This window comes from Silene latifolia, unplaced genomic scaffold (genome assembly GCF_048544455.1).
Source record: "Silene latifolia isolate original U9 population unplaced genomic scaffold, ASM4854445v1 scaffold_95, whole genome shotgun sequence".
NCBI lineage: Eukaryota > Viridiplantae > Streptophyta > Magnoliopsida > Caryophyllales > Caryophyllaceae > Silene > Silene latifolia.
In genome coordinates this window covers 1,452,539-1,475,338 of record NW_027413826.1, presented here as the reverse complement: position 1 = coordinate 1,475,338, position 22,800 = coordinate 1,452,539, and the positions used below count along the sequence as shown (strand labels likewise).

The 22,800-nt window shown below is 37.5% G+C and overlaps 1 non-coding gene and 1 pseudogene across 1 annotated transcript; one reads left to right on the top strand and one right to left on the bottom strand.

Annotated features, from left to right (window-relative positions):
- Positions 1–2,448: 2,448 nt before the first annotated feature.
- LOC141640601 (uncharacterized) lies at positions 2,449–7,008 on the top strand (annotated as a pseudogene).
- Positions 7,009–11,730: 4,722 nt separating this feature from the next.
- Positions 11,731–11,837, bottom strand: LOC141640637 (small nucleolar RNA R71). The gene has a single exon (XR_012543097.1). It is a non-coding gene; the product is annotated as a small nucleolar RNA R71 (small nucleolar RNA).
- Between the last annotated feature and the right edge of the window lie 10,963 nt (positions 11,838–22,800).

The window sequence follows — 22,800 nt, the reverse complement described above, 5'->3', positions numbered from 1 at the left end:
AAAGTTTCTGATAACTAAAATTAAGCAAAGGAAAGATTGATCTCTTAAGAGTATATGAATCATTAGGACTGATACAAGGCACGAAATCACGATGATTTGGAGGCATCTTCCATAATGATTTACTGGCACCAACCGTCAATTCTTACCAACCATTCTAATATAAAATTCAAATAATAGATCGAGCTGTGAGCCACAAATCGCTTACTAAAAGGACATGATTTATGTATGGAAACCCCACGCTCAATTTAACCCATGCAAATTAGATTAATATTAAGCTAAATGCAGTAACAATTTTTGTAATTGTTTTCTACACAAGTTTATTACCATGTTATTAGGGACTCCTACTTTACCTCTACAAGACTTGACAAACCAACAAATGCCAACACATGCTTCAAGTCAAACAAATAAGGGTAAAGCACCACTCTACCAGTCTCAATCTCAATCTCAATTTGGTACCTCTCTCAGTGTACGGTTTTACAAATATAAAACATGCATAAATTAATATTTCTAATACTTCCCATAGCTTTAATTATGTTACTACATATTTTATATTATTTTTGTTCTATATACGGTTTTTTAGTACTCTTAAATTCTTAAGTTGCTTTTACACTCTCAAATTGTTAAGTCAATAATATCTGAAAGTACCTTTAATTGACAATCTTTTAGGTAATCCATTTTTTCCGCTTAGTGGAATAACAACAAACTGTCATATTCAAAGTTACTCAACTACACAATCAAGGAAGGGTAAAGCAGCTCTTTACCAATCTAATTCAGGTATTTGTATCAATCTTCAGTTAACAATTTTAACTTTTTTCTACATAAGTTCATTACTATCTTAGTTTGTAACTTATGTATAATTAGCAACATTATTAGGTACTCCAACTCTACCTCTACACGACTTAACAAACACACAATTGCCAAGGCATGCCTCAATTAAACCTGATAAGGGTAAAGCACCACTTTACCAATCTCAACCAAAAAGTGGTAAGTCTCTCAATATACGGATAATTCAGTTCATATCATCTATGAACCAATATTTTAAATTCTTTCGTAACCTTTAATTATGTTACTCCCAATCTTATTACGCAACTAAAGTGAATGATTTTACACAATCATATCAATCACATGCAGATAATACTCCACAACTACAATTGGCTAATTTTATAAACAATTTCTGGAGAGGTAAAGATCTTTGAAAACTCTTTTTATAAAAATTAAGAATTACATATTGTATTTTTCTTTTAGCCTCTATTGTTTACACTTATTCGTCTAATAGATTATCAGTATGGGAAAAGTGTAAATGACTACTATATGGCACAAAACGCAAGGAAGCAACAAAAGCTAAGACTTTCCCAAAAGAGAACTAATGAAAATCCTGTAGTTGGTATGTCACATAACAATGTTTTATCCTAACGTCAACTGTATGCGAAATTAGCGAGACAAAAGAGGAAGCTTATCTTAAGTCAAGAAAGGATGGCTAGGAATTCTTCCATGTTGATGTCTACAACTCCATTGAGCACCATCACATTTGGTAATTATCATCGTTAATTTTTTAATAGGCAGTAAGAAACAAAAAATATTTTACTTATTATGTACTATTTGTGTTTGTTAAGTATGTCAACAATGTTAGTGTCCTCTCATAATCTAACCCTTATTTGGTAATTGTTTAGCTAATTGTGGAGTTCAACTCTCCGGAAATCAGTTTCTACCCACTAGCAGCACTTCCGTGCAAACTACGAATCATAGGCAAAACACAATCGAAGAATTGGCAAGGGATCTTTCAACAGCCTATGATGTGTTTGAAGCTACCAACCGTAGGTCAAATTCGGATGTTAACATTCAAGGTTAAATTAGTCTTAAATTTCAGTAAACTGCAATTTTTATTTTACGTGCACTTGGGTTTTTAAATTTGTCATTATATATTTTCTTCATATCTTTTCTTCCGATTGACCTTCTTAATTAATAACAGAAGGGTACCATGATATCGGAGACCCTACTTACACCTGCACAAAATGTGGAGCTCAGATGTGGTATAATGAAAGAGATCGTATGGATACCAAGCCCATAGTCCCCTCTTTTACCATGTGTTGCAAAAATGGAATAGTTGAACTGCCCTTTATTAAAAAACCTCCTAAGTTGTTACATGATCTTCTAATGCGAAAACATCCCAAAAGTAAACATTTCATGGAAAACATACGTTCATACAATAATATGTTTTCCTTTACATCTATGGGTGGTAAAATTGATCATTCAGTCAACTGAGGTAGAGGTCCTTACACATTCAGAATAGGTGGGAAAATACACATTTAATTGGAAATTTATTACCTAATCATGACGGACCACCTAAATTCTGTCAACTTTATATCTATGACACGGAAGAGGAGTTGAGGCATAAGAAGAATGCAGGAAGGCGAGCCTTAAATTTATTTTATTTTTTTTAATCTTAATATTGTTTGTTATTTTTTAATTTATTTTTTCAATTGTAATCGCAGTTCTACAAATCCAGGTCAATTTGATGATGGAGTAATCGATGATTTAAAAAAAATGGTCGATCGTTACAATGTTTTGGCAAAATCATTTAGAATGGCAAGAGATAGGCTTAACGAAGGTGCCGGTGGTGAGGTAAGGTTGAGGCTCATTAGCGGACGACAAACAGATGGGAGAACATATAATCTACCCACTGTGTCGAAGGTGGCTGCCCTCATTGTTGGAGATCTTGAGAACACGATTGATAGTCGGGACATTATTCTTGAGGAACGCAGCGGTAGACTACAACGTATATCAGAGCTACATGCTTCTTATTTAGCCTTGCAGTACCCTCTTCTTTTCCCACGTGGAGAAGATGGTCATAGGCTTGGTATCCCTCATAATCCACGTTCTTTAAGTAAATCAAGAAATAATCAGAGCTCTCGGGATAAGCTTACATTGAGGGAGTGGTTTGCTTTTCGCATCCAAGACCGATCAGCAGATAGGGAAGCTCCGACAATTTTGATGGGAGGTATAAGATTTGATGCCTAATTTATTATCTGGATAATTACCTTTCTTATGTTTTTTTCATAGTCCAAAGTTAATACAAAGCTAACTAAAATAGTTTCTTTTTTTTTTTAGTTTGAACGTTTTTTTTTAATGGCAGGTAAACTATTTCAACAAATCCTTGCTGACGGTTTGACAATGATAGAATCTCAACGGTTAAAGTATTTCCGTCTTAACCAACCAAAATTGCGATCGGAAAATTTCAAGAATCTCGCCAATGCTGCCGCTACAGGTCAAACTAACCCGTCTTCAGCTGGTGTTCGTTACATTGTACCGTCATCTTTTGTAGGTGGTAAAGGTTACATGAGGTAAATATATCAGGATATAATGACCATATGTAGGTGGTGTGGATATCCTGATTTGTTTATTACGTTCACATGCAATCCAAAATGGCCTGAAATAACTAGGTTTGTTCAAAAAAGAAATTTGCGGCCAGAGGACAGACCTGATATACTTACATGACTATTTAAGTTGAAACTCGAAGAGCTAATGAGGGACTTAAAAGAGCGACATCTTTTTGGACGGACAAGGGCAGGTGATGAACTATACATTTTCATTTTATTTTTATTTTCCATTTCCAATTTTTTTCCCAAGTTTTATTATTAACATCGACTATATAATATTACTTTGCTTGAAATTATCAGTTGTCTATACTATTGAGTTCCAAAAACGCGGCCTCCCTCATGCTCATATTTTGGTTTTTTTACACGAGAGGACAAGTTTCCCGAAGCCGCTGACGTGGACCGCATTATAAGTGCTGAAATCCCAGATCCTGCGGAAAGCCCAGCACTATATGAAGCAGTCAAAAATAGTATGATTCACGGTCCATGTGGAGATCTTAACCCAGATTGTCCATGCATGATTGACGGAAAATGTTCGAAAAAATTTCCAAAGAAGTTTAATGAAAGAACAACCATCGACGGTGATGGTTATCCTGTTTATAAGAGAGGAGAAAACGGACCGACAATTGAGAAAGATGGAAAAACAATTCATAACGGATATGTTGTTCCTTACAATGCAGATTTGTTGTTGAAATATTGGGCTCACATTAATGTTGAATGGTGCAATCAGGCAAGATCAATCAAATACTTATTCAAGTACATTAATAAAGGATATGACCGTGTTACCGTTAGTGCAACTCGCAACAACAATGGTTTAGTCAAATCCCTTCTTTTCTTATTTAACTCCTATTGTTCCATTCGTTTTTGTTTGAATGTTTTAATAACTTATGTTTTTTTGGAACGTAGGTAGTCAGGACCCAAATCAGATTGATCAAATACAACGAGTTTATAGTCACGTTACATTTCACCATGTGAAGTCAGTGTGGAGGATTTTTGCCTTTGACATTCACTACGGACACCGCCTGCTTTGTTTACGGATTACCATCTCCCCAATGATCAAAATTTTATTTTCCATGGTGATGACCCAATTGATGAAGTTGTCGAAAGATCTGCCGGATCCAGTACAAAATTCACTGCATGGTTGAAATATAACAAAAACCATTCCGATGGTAGAGATTTGACGTATTGTGAGTTCCCAAGTAAATATGTCTGGAATAAAGACACAAAGGCCTGGACTAAAAGAAAAAAGGGCTTTACTCTCGGCCGAATGTATCATATGTCTCCAAATGGTGGTGAGAGATTTTATTTGAGAACCCTACTGAACTTTGTTAAAGGACCAAAATCATATGAAGAGATTCGAACTGTAAATGAAATACCTCTCCCAACTTTCAAAGAAGCTTGATATGCTTTAGGCTTACTTGGTGATGATAAAGAGTATATCGATGCCATTAAAGAAGCGAGTGAATGGGGATCTGGATATTATCTTAGGAATCTGTTTGCTACCCTTCTGTTGGCAAACAGCTTAGTCAAGCCAGAATTAATGTGGGAGGAGACTTGACCACTATTATCAGATGATATCCTATACCGCAGGAGAAGAGAACTACGCAATTTAGGTACTTTCTTAATTGTTTAAAACTCTTAAACTAATACCTTCGTTATCGTTTTATTTTTTGCCTTTCCTTTTTACTCAACTTTAAATTTTCCATGTTTGCGTTTCCATAGATCTTCAGCTGTCTGACGAGCAATTGAAAAATTACGCGTTATCTAAGATTGAAGCTTTGTTGCAAAGAAATGGTAGTTCATTGCGTAAATTTGACAACATGCCATTCCCAGATTCTGACATTCATGCGATGAATTCGAATAAGCTGTAGGAAGATGAATTATCCTATGACAAGGAAGCTTTGAAGAAGGAACATGAAGTACTCACTTCTTCCATGACTGATGAACAAAAAAGTGTTTATAGAAAAATAATGTGCTCTGTTCAAAGTGGTCAAGGTGGTGTATTTTTTGTTTATGGTTACGGTGGTACCGGTAAAACTTTTCTCTGGAGAACTTTGTGCCCTACAATAAGGTGTAAAGGTGATATCGTTATCGCTGTTGCTTCAAGTGGCATTGCCGCTATCCTTCTTCCAGGTGGACGAACAGCCCACGCAAGACTTAGCATACCGATAAACGTAGACGAAAACTCCACCTGCCCTGGTATAAGATCAGGAACTGATTTCGCAGAGCTATTAATGAGGGCAAAGCTCATCATATGGGATGAGGCACCTATGGTTAATCGTTATTGTATTGAAGCTCTTGATAGAAGTTTGAGAGATATCATGCGATTTTCATCAGAAGGAGATCCTGATAAACCTTTTGGAGGGAAAGTAGTTGTGTTTGGCGGTGATTTTCGACAGATTTTGCCAGTTGTACCTAAAGGAAGCAGGCAAGATATCGTTGGCGCCGCTATCAGTTCCTCTCCTTTGTGGAGATATTGCAAGGTTAGAAAGTTTTTTTTGTATTTTGTGTGTTCTTTTGTATGTTTTAGAAGTCCTTATTTTAAATTTAGTAATGAAATTTAGAACCTTTAATTTTTTTCTTCTTTGTTTGTTTTTTTAGGTTCTAAAGCTCACGAAAAATATGAGACTTCAAGTTGGAAGTTCAGAGTCAGACATCAATGAAATCAGACAATTTTCAGAGTGGATTCTCGAGGTTGGAGATGGACTAGCAGGTGGCCCAAATGATGGTGTAGCTAGCTTTCAATTGCCCGAAGATATTCTTCTTTATCCTGGTCCAAATCAAATAGCTACCATTGTGGAGAGCACTTATCCATCTGTAAAAGAACACTTAGGTGACCCTCAATACTTCACGGAAAGAGTTGTCCTTGCTCCTACTCACGATATCGTGGAGTTGGTAAACGAGTTTGTATTGGATCAAATTGATAGGGAAGAGAAAGAATACCTAAGCTCGGATGAAATAAGTAAAGAAGAGACAAACGTGGTGTTCGGGAACTCTATTCCACTGAATTTCTAAACATTATTAGATGCTCTGGTCTCCCAAATCACAACCTAAAGCTTAAAGTTGGAGCTATAGTCATGCTTCTTAGAAACATTGACCAAGCTAATGGTTTGTGCAATGGCACCCGACTAGAGGTAACTCATTTAGGAAAATGAGTTATAGGTGCAACTGTTATTTCTAGAAGTCATATTGGCAGGAAAGTGTATATTCCCCGCATCACCTTGACCCTTTCAGACACCACTCGATTCCCAATTAAGTTTGAAAGGAGACAATTTCCTTTGGCAGTTTGCTTTGCAATGACTATTAACAAGAGCCAAGGGCAATCTCTATCCCGTGTTGGTCTTTATCTTCCTAGACCAGTCTTTACCCATGGACAGTTGTACGTTGCTCTCTCGCGGGTTACAAGTAAGAAAGGTCTGAAAGTCCTTATTTTAGATGAAGACAAAGGCATGACTTCTACAACAACTAATGTTGTTTACAAGGAGATTTTCGAGAAATTATGAGATTGTGCAGGACTATCCTAATATCATATTTTACTCTATTGTAGATTGTATTTGAATTTCTTCTAATTTATTAATGTTTGACATTTGTTATCTTTTACTCTTTTCAAAATGGCTATCCTTTTTGAAAATTAAGTTGGTGATGCATGTGAACTCTCTACAAAACATTTACATTTCATGAGAATAAAGAAAATAAACATTTTTAAACGAATACAAGAACCTATGTATTTTTAACATTTATAAATTAATGCACTATTTAATTCTCAATTTATAGCATTCACAATTAAGGAATTCTAAACATAAACTTTAAATTTTACGAGGCTAATTTTTAAGAAACTAAACATTTTTAAGTTGATGCAAGATTAAGAATTAAGAAAAAATTTTCCTAGACTTTTAAGTTGATGCAAGATTAAGATTTAAGAAAATTCTAAACATCTGTAATTAACGTATAATTAATAGTATGAAAAAAAAACTATCGATTTTTTTACAGATAACAATATAAATTTCAAACAACAAAAGTTTGTGAATTTAGCGAAATAGATGTAAAGGAAACTTATCTTTTATCACCTAAGGATGGCTACAAAATCTTCAAAGATAAATGCTTCAACACCTTTTGAAGTCTCATTCGTTACTTAACATCATCACCTCAAATTATTCACAGGAAAGAAAAAAAATTAGTCAACCTGTACAATTACTTAACATATTCTCAATCATAACTGTAAATCAAAGTTTAACGTGCTAAATAGAGAAGCTTAGGTTTCACCACTAGCTAGGGTGAGTTAGCTAAATAGAGAAGGCCGCAGAAGTGTATACCAGTTGTATTCCAGTACACAAACATAACAATCTTATGGGAATAGATTTACCTTGATTCATTCCAATAGGCTGCAACCTCAAATTTAGGAAGCACAAGAGTGGCATTAAGCAAACGCGCAATGCCGACACCATCACAGAACTGCACTCAACATGAACAGGAGAGAATCAATACAGTAAGAATGATTGAGCTCGCTTCAAACTAATACAAACACTGAATTTAGCAAAGAAGTGAAAGCATCACTCACATCTCTCCTCATTTGATTGAGGCCGCCATAACAATCCACACATATATATCCATTGGTCTTTGCAGGTAGTGCTACAACATATCATCGGACAAGGTTCACAAATCAAAATCAATTCATGGCCATACTCAAAAACTAAATCACGTCAACCCACCCAAACTAGATCCAAAACAACAAACATTTATAATTTCTCCATACTGCATTTAATCATCGAAACAGCTAAATGACAGTCAACATCCTAAATAAAATTAATCTGATTACTCCGTATTATTTCCTCCGTACCAAACATTTGTCTACCTTTTATATTCTTTGAAAACGGTATTTTAATCGGAGGTAAACCTTTCAAATACGAGGTTATCAAATAGTCAATACTCAAACTTGCGCTATACAAGCTCTCAAAGGACTGAATACAAATATCTGCATACTTCCTATTTCCCTTTAATCCCCTGAAAAATCATCCCTCCTTAATGCCAAAATTAACATTCATTGGTCAAATAATCAAGTTTCCAGTCCTACATACATCTAGAAATCCACAATTTCCATCACAATTTTGGAAACATAATGGCATCACTCTAGATGTTTAGAGAGCGATACACAGACTACGTCGTCCCCATTTCCCATGATAAAGTCTCAACTAGAAACGAACTGAAGCTTTGTTTCAGTAAACAACAGGCCTTAAACAAAAACCTGCAACTCACCTTATCAACACTGTCTTCTTTCACTCTCTCAGCTTCACTCTGCCACGAAAAAGCATTTACAGTTCGATTCTAAATTTCTTCCCTCTTTAAGTGCATCAAATGGTAACATGCAATCATAAAAAAAGTGTAAATCACAAATTGCCATTATAGAAGTAATTAGAAAAAGGAAAAAAATTCGAAAAAATTGACTTAATGATCACCTTTTCATTGCATGTACCCAATCTCCAGTTTTTCGAACCAATCTTCGGAAAAATCTCCTTCATCTTCAATTTTTTGCTACGAATCTACCAATTTTCGCAATTTTGATCTGAAAATTGCTTTTCTGTTAATTGAAATTTGTATTAAAATCATTGTAAAAAAGAACGAGGACGAAATGAAGAGAGAAGAAGGGAAATGGAAGAACGAAATGACGGTGATGGAGATAAAATGGCGATGAAATTTTGATGAAATGGCGTGATTAATTTGGTGAGGGAGATATGAGGAGAGAGGTTAAATAAGATAAGGTTGGTTCATTTTTTTTTTTAAAGTAAATTTAAATTAACTATACCTACTTTACGCAACAATTTTGTGAAAAAATCAGTTTTATTAATTTTACTTACGTCAATAATTTTTCATATCCTAAATATTTCAGTTCTAACTTATATAATTTTCTTACTTAAATCTTCATAAACGTTTCATGTTTACTATAGAATTACGGGTATTCCCGCTATTCACATTTTCATTTTTTTACCTTATTCTTTATTGTCAACAATATTTTAAAATGTCCTTATATATTTATCGATTTTTATTTTTATTTATAAAAATTTGTACATTTTCATAAAATTACATAATCGATTTTCTAACAATTATAATATAACGTCTCCTTTAAAAAAAAAAGGTATACAACCCTGTGAATTTTCACGGGTGTTACACTAGTTTATAGTAAAACATAACCGACTTAAGGAAATTGCGGAAAATAATGGGAAAAAGTGGTTCCTCGATCGAGCCTATGTGCACTCGATCGAGTAACCAACTTCCTCGATCGAGCCTAGGCGTAGTTGATCGAGGAACCATCCTTGTTCAGCTCTTTTCATCATGTTTTCTTCTCAACTTCTATTCCTTTATTCTTATGGATTCTCGTGCCATGCTTCGTGTATTCCTCCATGCCCACTCCGCGATGCCCATTTTATTCCTTTGTTTCTCAAATGCATTATTCCTGCATTAAACATCAAATAACGGATGTAACAACATTCTAACATAAAAGGCATGTATTTAATATAAATTAGCACGAAAACCATATCAAAAGTAATTAAGGGGAGGCATAAATATACATATAATTATGACTCATCATTAATCATCAAGTTTTAGTAGAAGCTTTAATCAATTCTTAATAAAGTTTTATTAGTATTAATCAAGTTATATTAGACAACTCAATCTTAATCAAATATTAATCTTTCCTTAATCATTAAGTGTTCTTAGATTTAGTTGGGTAATTTGAAGACTATTTGGGTTTATTGGAGAATTGACAACTCTTCATCATTCATCATGTTTTCTTCTATTATTCTGTACTTATTTTTTGGATCATCCTAAGTTGGTACAATTCCTTTTATCCTTTGCTTAATTATTGTTTATTGCTTTACTAATCCATCATGTTTAGCTTTGTTAATATGATTGACACCCTTATTAGCATGTTTACCATGATCATAAGTGAGTAATCTCCTAACTAGGGTTAATGGGGGATTAGGAGAATTAATGATGGGGTAGATCTTAACTTAATAAGTTCATATGATTGCTTGCTTGTTGTAGTTTCAACTTATGAACATGTTATGCTTCATGAAATGCTTGATTGACAACTTAGCATGAATCTCTTATCCATTCAACAAGACTTGTAAGATATAAACCAAGTCAAGGCTTGTTAGACCATACATATAGTTGAATAGGAATAAATTAAGTCGACTTGTAGGTGTTGTAAAGTCTTGACCGACTCGGCTCCAAGACCCAAACCTTCCTAGGAATTGTAAGATATAAACTAACTTGATTCCACTACAACAGTAATTTGCTTGTATCTATGAAACTTATTTATCAGATTTCACCATGATTTCCTTATGAACCCATGACACCCTAGTGCCTTAATCAATTATTTACAAACCCTATTTACTTGATTTACTTTAATTTCATTTGCTTACATTTCCTTTGTTAAGTAGTTTAGATTTCAAACCTCAAACTCAACCTAAATTGTGACACCCTAAGACATAACTCTCTACAACCGATAAATCAATACAATACCCGTCCCTTGGGATCCGCCTTTTACTTGCCACTCTATTAAGAGTAGTTATTTGAGATTATAAATATTGTTTTGAATTGTAAGCTTAGACGACAAAGTTTGAACCGAATCAAAAATGGCGCCGTTGTCGGGGACGGTGTTCAATTGAATTTTTATCATTTGTTGTTTTTAGTTGTGTCTTTCTTAACCTTGGGGAAGTAAAACTACTCAAGGTAGTTTAATTGTTTTCTAGTTGTTTTATTTTTGCATGTCTAGGAGATCACAAAGCGGTCTTTTGCCTATTGATCCCGAGATTGAGAGAACCTTGACCAATATTAGAAGAACCGTTAGAGAGACTTCAACAATTGTGGGTATTGGAGAACTTGTGGACATTGGTATCATCTATTCGGATAGTGTTGAGTTTACCAACCCTTTTGCAAGACAAGGAGAGGAAAACCCAATTCAAAACCAACCAAAAAATCAACCTACAATGCCTAAATTTTCATCTCATTCCGTACCAACCGAGGAGAACCTACCAAATGGTACTTCAACACCACCCCACTTGACCGGTAATTTCATTGCAAAATCCGCATTCATACAATTAGTTGAGAGAAGTCAATTTGGAGGGATGCCTAGTGAAGATCCTCACCTACACATGGAGACTTTTGTGACTATTGTGATGCAATTTCCCAAACGGGGGTAACTAAACACCAAATTCGATGGGTATCTTTTCCTTTTTCCTTGATCGGAGCCGCAAAGCAATGGTAAAAGAGCCTAGACAAGCCCACTCTTGGAATTGATTCATGGAAGAAGTTAGGACTTGCCTTTTACAAGAAGTTCTATCCTCCAGAAAAGACCAACATGTTAAGAGGCTAAATCACCGGGTTCAAGCAAAGAGATGAAGAGTCTCTATATGAGGCTTGGGAGAGATTCAAAGATACATGTTGCTCTTATCCTCATCATGGACTAAGCGTATGGTTTCAAGTTCAACAATTTTGGAATGGGTTGTATGAAGACTCAAGGAATGTGCTCAACATGGGTTCTAATGGAAGATTCAGCGAGGTAGATAACAACCAAACTTGGTCAAAGACAGAGGAGATGGCTGTTCAAAACTCTTAATATAGTAGGCCAAGAAAAGCTACTAGGGGAGCGAGACATTAAGTTGACTCCGTCACACAATTGAGTGTCGATTTGGGTACTCAACTGAGGTCCCATATTGACACAATGAACTTGAAATTTGAGAAAGCCATAGCCAAGATGAATGAAGCTTCTCAATCATCCAAGCAACATGTCAATACCATGGTGGCAACATCTTCTATTCCAAATGGATTATATGAGAATTGTGGAACTTTGGGACATGATCAACAAGAGTGTAAGGGCACAAGTGAGCAAGTGAATGCTTTTTGAGCATACAATAATGCCACCCCTTACTCCAACTATTACAATGAAAACATCAAATTTCACCCAAACTTCTCATACAAAAGCCAAAATGTTCAAAATCCTCAATCAACATACACCCCACCTTCAATGAGAAATCCTACTCAAAGACCATACTTCAACCAAAACCAACTCTCTTACAATCAATCCAATGACCAAGCTTTTGATGTTCAAAAAGCGGTCCTTCAAATGCAAAAGAGCCAACAAGATTTCTTTGCTCAAATGGAAAGAGATAGCCAAGCCAAGACACTACCATCATCAATAACCTTGCTCATACCAAGATGTTGGAAACACAATTGTCCCAATTGGCCACTTCAAGTTGCCAAAGACAAAAAGGACAATTACCAACTCAAGGTAATCCTCCTACAAGACATGAAACCATCAACACCATTCACTTGAGGAGTGGTACAAGATATGAGGGACCTAAGATGCTAATTGAAGAGGATGTTATTGAGGAAAGTGTCAAGCAAAGTTATGTGATTGAACCATTGAGAAGAAATCCTAAGGTAGTAGAACCAACTACCAATGACTCATTGAAGAAGAGAAATGAAAAGAAGGCCAAAGAGGTTGAAAAAGAACCTATTATGATTAGACTTCCATTTCCAAGTCGCAAAGCCAAGCCCAAGCTTGATGAGCAACTTGGAAAGTTTATGAAGATTGTGAAGAACCTAGAGGTCTCTATACCATTCATGGAGTTGATCAACCATATTCCGGCCTATGCAAAATACATGAAAGACATCCTTACCAAGAAGAAGTCCATAAGGAAGTTGGAAACCATCGCCTTCACAAAGATAAGTAGTTTAATTCTTCAAGGGAATTCCCCAACTAAGCTCAAGGATCCGGGAAGTTTCTCCCTTCCATGTACCATTGGTGACACCAAAATCAACAAGGCACTATATGATCTAGGTGCAAGTGTGAGTGTCATGCCATATTCTGTATGTGAAAGACTTGGAGTGGGAGAGCTCAAGTGCACTAACATGACCTTACAAATGGTGGACCGAACAACAAAGAAAGCACTAGGGGTATGGGAAGATGTACCCGTGAGGATTGGAAAGTTTTTCATACCGGTGGACTTTGTTATTTTTTATATGGAGGAAGATTCCAACATTCCAATCATTCTAGGAATACCATTCCTACACACCGCCGGAGCGGTGATTGATGTAAAGCACGGGATGCTCACACTTGAAGTTGGTGATGAAACAATAACCTTTAATATTGATAAGACTATGAGAGCTCCCAACTTGCTTGAGCCATGCTTTATGGTTGATCACTATAGCCGGGAAGGTGATAAGAAGAAAGTGGAATCTCCATTCAAATGACAACTGAAAGATGGAAATCTCAAAGAGAAGGGCAAAGACACACCGCCCAATTAGAAGAAAGATATTGATGATGTTGAAGTGGCTCTATTCGGAGAGCATGAAATTTTTCAAAACAAGAATGAGAGCTTGCAAAGCTCACCCATGAAAAGTATTAATAGAGGCCTTATTAGCCATGTTAACAATGAAGAAGAGTTGCTATAGCCAACTCATGATCCTCCTAACATAGAGAAAGAAGCAAGGGAAATATGTGGTCTATGGGATGGCCAAATTGAAGGATTTGTTAACCCTTACATTGGAACTGCTATGACTGTCACCTCTTTGACTTGGGCTACTACATGAATGAAGACAACAATGTGCCACGGTCTATGCAAGACCTTTATCATGACAATGAACAAGCATTTAACTACTTCTTCAAGGCGTTGAGCCACATTAACAATGCCTTTGTTCTACCCCCTTGACACCTCTCAAGAGAAGAAGAGTTTGGTGGAGTCCTCCCTAAACCACCATTTGTAAATATTCTAACCTCTTAACTTGCATTTCATTTAACTTGTACATTACTCGACTTTTGCGATGCATTTTATATACCTTGTTGTATAATTTTTGTAACAAGAGAGCAAGTGAGGGAGGGATTTTAATATGTTTTGAATGTGTAGTGTTTGATGATCAAGTGTGGGGAAGTAATTGCCTAGGCTAGCCAAGCCTTTGTAGAGCAACCTCGTGACAAAGAAATAGGAAATGAAGAAACAAAGATTGTGGGAAAGGGATCCCCATGGGCAGACCTGAGCTTGTGGGGGCTGAAGCAAGGAAGAAAGAAAAAAAATGAACTGCTGTAGAATCCGCCCGAGCTGTCTTCAGGACAGGCGTCCCAGTGTATGATCCGCTCGAGCTGAGCTCAAGACGGGCATCCCCACATCTTCAGCAAAATTTCGGAATCAAAAACCGCCCGTCCCCATATGAGGTCGGGCGTCCCTGGTTGATATAAGAATAAAAACACGGGACTCCCTTCCTCGTTCTTCATTTCTATCCTTCTTCAAACAGAAACACAACACATTCCCTCACTACAACCATCAACCCCATCATCCAAAAACACTTATTTCTCAACCAAATTCATCCAAATCAGTTGCAAACTTGCTCATAATCAAAATAAATCACTCCTTTGTCAACAAAAAGACCTTCAAACATCAAAATCTTCATAAAATCAACCAAAATTTCTAGGGTTAGGGTGAAATCCAAAAACTCCCAAATTAAGTGCAAATTTGATTGAAATTGGAAGACTAAGGGAGCATTCAAGCATACTCAATGTTAGTTGACACAAATTTGAAGGAGAAATCAACAATGGCAAGGACAAAGGATAACACCAAAGCACCCAAAGCCCCAAATTTATCCAAGAGGCAAAAAGTTCTAGCATCTAATGCTTTAGTAGTGGTTGAGCAACCAAGGGTACAATTGTGATCAATTATAACGAACGAGACAATCCGGCGATCCTAGCCTTGGGATTTGCTAATAATGCGATAGATGCGATAAACGTAACTCTTGTTCTTATCTTGAAAGGTTTTAGAATGTTAAAGGTTATTAAACAAAGTGACGGAATCTTTTTATATTAATCTCGCATTATTAAAAAAACCCGGCTATTAAACCCGTAAGATACACTTACTCGATCGAGTGCCCCTTACTCGATCGAGTGTCACACTTACTCGATAGAGTACCCATCAGGTTAGCTATTATTTTGCGTAAAAAGATACTTACTCGACGGAGTAAGTCTCACTCGATAGAGTACCCACATACATAGAAAACCGTAGTATTACAGATGATGATTTAATGCAACAGAAGCAAGAAGCAATCTCTAACAAAGTTTCAGGTATGATCTCTTCTTATGGTTGGCGAGCTTATATACGCAAGTCTAATGGACTCTAAACGACCCGCGGAATCCTCATGTCGAGAGGGACCTGGGGTATACTTTGACTTTTGCCTTGTCCAAGCCTTAGTCAAAGTGGGGACTCTGTAGATACTCGTATCCGTCGATATTGGGAATTTACAGAAATCCCGACAAAACACCCGATGATGATAGGACACATGTTTACTTACACCGCTCGTTAGAAGATTTCGTTTAGTGATGCGGGATAAGTTTTATATGACGGTTTTTATAATTTAAATGAAATTTAAATTATTTTGAAATAAATGAAATTTATTTCATCGGTTTTCATATTTTCAAGCTTATTTAAATTTAAGATTTTATAATTTATATGAAAAATAAATTATCGTTCAATGTTTTTATTTAAATTTATTTGAAATGATATTGTGACGGTTTTTCGTGTTTTTATCGCTTTATTTAATTTGAAAAATTAGATTTTTCAAGCGGTTTTTAACTCGATTTCGAAACGGTTTTTAGCTCGATTTTTGGACGAATTTTGGCACGATTCTAGAGGCTTGCTTTGACCCATCCCCCATCTCCACATGTCTCGGGTTCGTACCACACTACAAATACCCATTCCCTTCCCTTTTTCCTTCCCAAACCCGACACCTTACCCGACCCCTTCCCTTGTTTTTGCCCGAGCCCAACACCATCCAAACACCACCCCAAATACCCACCCTTACCCATCCACCAAACACCATCACCTTACCCATTAATCCAACACTCAACCCAACCCATGCCCTCGTCCAAACCCAGCCAAAACCCGCACCCATAACCCATACCCGTACCATGTTTTGCCAAGCAAAACAAGGACTCCCCGAATCTCTTTTTGAGCCCTAGCCAAAACCTACTCCCTTCCGTATCTTTCCTAGTTTTTCCGCAAGCAAAGGAATATATTTTCCTTCCCATACCAACTCACATTATCTCCCATAACCAATCGAAATCTCCCCCCGTCTCTATCCTTTCCATAACCAAAAATATCCCCTTCCACCTTCCACATCTCAACCAAATTTCTTTTCCCTTCCACAAGCCAACTCCCTACCAGCTAAACAACCTAAACCTAGCTCCCCTACCCCATTTCCTATATAAACCAAGCCTCACACTCCAAAAAAACAGACGAAAAAAAGAGAGCCACACACACAGTTTTGAGAGCTCGAAACCGTAAGCAAATCACTATTAACCTCATGTAAAAAGCAACCCCAAACTCTTATACAACCCAGAAATAAATCATAAGTTTCATACAAAGGATTAGACGAACATTAGAGCATCGATTTGCTCTCTTGTTCGTGTCTTCCTGCGTTTTGGACAGCTAATGTTCTCGACCAATTTTATTTGTTTTAAAACCGTTTTCACTTCTAAGTATTGCTAAATTTTGAATATTTGTCCTTCAAGGACTCCATAACATCTTTCAGATTTAAATTTGAGCAAGAAATGAAGTCACAATCTTCGTTTGAAAATCGTTGTACGAAGTACAACATAAATCGCGTTTTTTTTAACTCGTGTGGACAGCAGCTGTTTTCGTTCATTTTTAATCATTTCAAATTGCTTTTTACTTCTATTTTTTTGCTAAATTTTGAATCCTTGGAGTTTAAGGATACCATAACATCTTTCGGATTCAGATTTGAGTAAGAAATAAAGTCACAATCTTCGTTTGAAAATCGTTGCACGAAGTGCCTTTTTACGCGAGAAAGTTAATTTATTTTTCGAAATTGTTTTCGTTTAATTGTTTCAAAGTTTCTTTTACAATCGTCGAAGACGCGCCTTCTAAGCAAAGCTTGCATACTGGATCCCGAGTGGTGTCCAAGTCTACATGTAAGTTGAGGGTGCAAAAAATCTCGTCTCTCCTTTCTCCTTTACTCGTGTATGTCACGGTTTTTGTGTCGGCTTTTTTTTATTGTTTTTAAATTATCGTTTCATTAGTTAATGTTACATAATTATGATTCTTAATTACGTGTTAATTGTTGTTAGAATAATAGTATGTTAATCATGTTTGTTTGATTTTACGACGATAACACGTTTATTAGAATAATTACATGTTTCGTTTATAAAACGAATTAATTTGTTAATTGTATGACGATAACATGTTTTAAATCAATTAAAATAAAATTTTAATTAGTTTAATTCAATATCACATGTTTAATAATTTTTAATTACGAAGTCATTAGTTTTATTCACATGTTTAATGTTTTGGTTTATTTTAGTTGAGAAATAGTTAGATTAATCGCATGTTTAGTTGGTTAATGATGCATGTATGTTATTTGTATCATTTATCGATTGTTAAATCTCAACTTGGCCTAATTAATAGAATGCATGTTAATTGAATTAGATATTCATAGGTCATACAAAACTCGACATAGGATTTTAAAATGAATTTAATAAATTCATTTTTTCTTATGACGATTTCTCGCTAGTTGAATTGCGTATACTTAGCATCCGATTCATTGCACTTGATGACTTGAATAGTCAATTTTGACCTCCCCTTTGGCTGTGTGATGTCTCGGGCTTCGTGCCACTTTGGTTCGGTTCTTTGTCTTATTTAATTATTGCGGTTTTATTTCAATTGTTATTGTAATTTAAATCGTTATAATTATTGTAATTTATTTCAAAGCAATGTTATTTGTACTTTAAAATGTGGGTCAAGTTAGTCCTTTATTTTGAGTCAAAATGATTTTACAAAACCTTTGTTTTAATTGATTAAATTGAAGTATTTTGTCAATTAAATCGAAGTAAGTGCAACAAACAATGATAAGGCTAAGGACAAAGTCCTATGTGAGCCGTGGCCTCATCATTGGCACGGTTTTCGAGGCACCTAGATAGGCATGCCAAAAGTGAGTCAAGTGTCGTGTTTTAGCAATTGTATTTAGATCGAGTTGTATCTTTAATTCAATTGTTTGCAAATCGAGTCGACGAGAATCGTCTGGGTGTAATAGTTAGTTCTCCAACGGCTCCCCCATCCCATCTGAGCCATGTTTGTGAATACTTGTTAGTATAGTTCAAATCAATCTCACATGCTAAATCACTTGGACAAAGTAGATTAGATGCATTACAAGATTAGAAACCAAACTCACATGTTAGGATCAAAATAGTGTTTTGCATTCTCTTACAACGAATCATAGTCTTGTCCAATTAGCCATCGTAGTCCTTAGTAGAGGTCGTTATTATAACGGGCGGGGGTGGGTGGGAGTTTTATTAACGAACTTCCCATCACGTACTTTCGACAACGAACTCAAATCTCATTTATGGTTCCCAAATTTCCTTAATTTGGTGGCGACTCCAAACGATTTTCAAACCCGTGGATAATCCGAATCCCCACATCCACAATATAGTTGTAGTGGAGATGTAAGACGGTTGGGAGACCGTCCTGCGCTTGAGTGACCTCTTGGAGCTTCCCACTCCTAGAGGGATGTGCACATTGAGGACTTGAGTTTGGACGGACTCGTGTGGTTGACACACGGCGTTTGCGAGGGGATCTGAGTCACTCTCGGGCCCGGTACCACGGACGTGTTCCGAGTACCTTGTTGTGGTGCGGTGTCGTGGGCGTATCCCTGGCACCAGAGTGTTGGAGATGGATAATGGAGTTGGGTGTTTCATTGTTGTTACTTCTCAATTGCATATTCATATAGTTAGTATGGTAGTAAAGAATTCATGAACGTTTGTATTATTAAAGCTAACCTTGGGTTTTGAAATGTCTGTGCTGAACCATATGGTGATTTCCGCTCATATGCGGAGCAGTGATTTGACAGGTTAGCTTTGCTTAGATACAGAGTCCTGGGAGGGGCCTTCACTTTTGTTGTTAGTTTTTTACTATTTATGTAACACCCCCATACTCCGAGTGCCTTACCAGGACCACTCAGGTATGAAGACATCACCATCTCGGTCGCCCGAGGTATGATAATCAAATAGACAAAACAGAAACAACATTTATTGTAAATAGTTTAATGAATAAATACAATCCTCGAAACCAAACCGAAAGTGCAATACATTATTCCAAACTATCTTTCTCAATCGAAATGTAAATAAATGCTAAACTACGAAATGCGGAAGACTCTATCGTCATGTCGTGGCCATCCCAGCTATCCCGGTACTCATCTCTATACCTGTTCAATATCTCGCTCACCATCCCCGAATGGATCACCGGTTTTTACAAAACAACACCGGGTCAGTACTAATCACACAATCAATATAGATAACAACAATAAGACAAACAGACAAATGAACCACACACACACACACACCACCAACTCCCATCATCTCAATCTTGGATCCCCCACCCACCACCCGCCATGGGGGACCGCAGCCGTTCCCACCTAAGCCCCGCTCATCGTACGAGCGATAACCCTGACCATTAATGTGCACATCCCCTTCCGTGGCGGGTTCCACGAAGGGCGAAACTAGGGCGTGAGATCACTCCCGCAAGTGACCCCACTCAGCCGAGAACGCATCTCGAGAACCATCAACAAACACAACCACAATCACAATCACAATCACAATCATCATATCAAACAACTAACTACAGCACATCACCAATATCCCATTATGGGACTAATACTGAGTAGGAAATCCTACCTGGAAAGCACAACACGCAGACGGTATCTACAAATTTGTATCAAAACGGCTCCTCTACGAATTCTCCTCCTATCATACAACACATAGATGCTACCATTCAAATACTACTCATAAAAACCCCCAATTCCTAAATTAGGGTTTCATCAATCTTATCAAAACATTATAGAAATTATATTAAAAGCTTACCCTCGACGCAAGGAATCCAACGACACGAACTACGATGCAAACCGACCGTCCGAACTCCGGGAATTGTCAAGAACGCGATTAGGAAGAAGACTAGTTGCTTTCTCTCTTAAACAGGTTTTAGGTTTTGTAAAAAGTGATTTAGAACAATTACGAATATGTTTAAATACCTTAATCGCGTAATTAACAAAACCCGAGAAAACTCCCCCGTAAAACCGGACACTCGATCGAACACCCAAGGTACTCGATCGAGTACCCCCCTACTCGATCGAGTGCCCCAGCTACTCGATCGAGTGCCCAACAGTCGAAACTATTTTGCTTCGCCACTTACCCTTACTCGACAGAGTAAGGCCTACTCGATAGAGTACCCCCAAGACTATAAATACGGAGTATTACAGTCTTCCCTCCTTAAAAGGAACTTCGTCCCCGAAGTTCAAACCACTACTAAAACAATGGTACTCCAAAACATTCCCGACTCAACAACCAAAACAAAACTCAATCTAAAACACGCTACTTACCCAACTCATCCCGACAACCTACCGACGCAACATATAAAAAGGTGTATAAAACTCTTAGAAACTGCTCGCGATCATCTCCTACCCCCCTAAAAGAAACAAGGTTACGTCCCCGTAACCATACATACCTGATCAAAAAGGAAGGGGTAACGCTCTTTCATAATATCCTCTCGCTCCCATGTAGCTTCCTCGGTCTCGTGGTTAGACCAAAGGATCTTGAGCAAAACTGTCTCACCACTCCTGGTCTTCCTAACCTTTCGGTCTAGGATCTGCTTAGGCACCTCAAGGTATGATAAAGACTCATCCAGCTCTAAGCTCTCTGCCTCCAACACATGTGACGGGTCACTCACATACTTCGCAATGCGATACATGAAACACATTATGTACTCTCTCTAACGCAATGGTAAAGCCAGACGATAAGCAACTTCCCCAACTCGCTCTAAGATCTCATAAGGCCCTATAAACTTCTGGCTTAGCTTGCCTTTCTTCCCAAACCTCATAACCCCACGCATAGGAGACACTTTCAGAAGAACCTTGTCCCCAACCTGAAACTCTATGTCCCGACGGTGTAGATCTGCATAACTCTTCTGTCGATCCTGGGCTGCTCTCATCCGTTCCCTGATCATCTTAATCTGTTCCACCATCTCATGTACCATCTCTGGTCCTAAAACCACTGCCTCAGCACTATCGTCCCAACAGATCGGACTCCTACATCTCCTCCCATACAAAGCCTCAAACGGTGCCATACCAATACTGGTGTGATAGCTGTTGTTGTAAGAAAACTCTATCAAGTCCAACCTCTTGCTCCCACTACCACCAAAATCCATCACACAAGCTCGCAACATATCCTCAAGAGTCTTCATTGTTCTCTCGATCTGCCCGTCTGTCGCAGGATGAAATGCTTTGTACTTCTTCAGATTTGTCCCCCAACGATTCCGGCAACTCCCCTAAAACCTCGATATAAACCTCGCATCTCTGTCAGACACTATGTCCTTAGGGACTCCATGTAACTTAAGCACGTTCTTTCGATAGGCCATAGCCAATTGTGCCTTAGTCCATGTATCTTTCATTGGAACAAAGTGAGCTGACTTGGTCAGACGATCCACTATCACCCAAATCATATTGTTACCTTGTTGACTCTTAGGCAAACCCACAATGAAATCCATGGAAATGGATTCCCACTTCCACTCAGGCACCTCCAAAGACTGAACCTTACCTTGTGGTCTTCTCTGTTCCCCTTTAACTCTCTGGCATGTCAAACAACGGGACACAAACTCAGCTGTCTCTTTCTTCATCCCAGGCCACCAAAACGTTTTCTTCAAATCTTTGTAAAGCTTGTCTCCACCCGGATGCACTGAATATGGTGTGCAATGTGCCTCTGTCATGATAGTCTTTTTCAACTCCTCATCATTAGGAACACACCACCTACCATCAAACCTCAAACTACCATCTCGTATGAATGGAAAACCGGACACTGTCCCTTTCTCTACCCCACTCTCCACTCCACTATCTTAGGATCCAAAGCCTCGCTTATCCCGAATATCATCATAAAACTCAAGTCAGTCTTTGTCATATCACCCATGGCATCTCCTTTCTGCATCATATGTATCCCGAACCTCGCTACCTCATCTCTCAAATCATCAAAGATAGAGCGTACACAAAGAATGTACACTCTTCCTACTCAAAGCATCAGCTACAACATTGGCCTTTCCTTCATGGTAGATGATTTCCATGTCATAATCGCCAATCAACTCCATCCACCTCCTCTGCCTCATGTTCAACTCCTTCTGCGTGAAGATGTACTTGAGACTCTTATGATCAGAAAATACCTTAAAGATTGCTCCATAAAGGTAATGTCTCCAAATCTTGAGAGCAAACACCACTGCACCCAACTCCAGATCATGAGTAGGGTAATTCTCCTCATAAGGCTTCAATCGCCTAGAAGCATAGGCAATCACTTTACCATTCTGCATCAACACACAACCTAGCCCATTCTTCG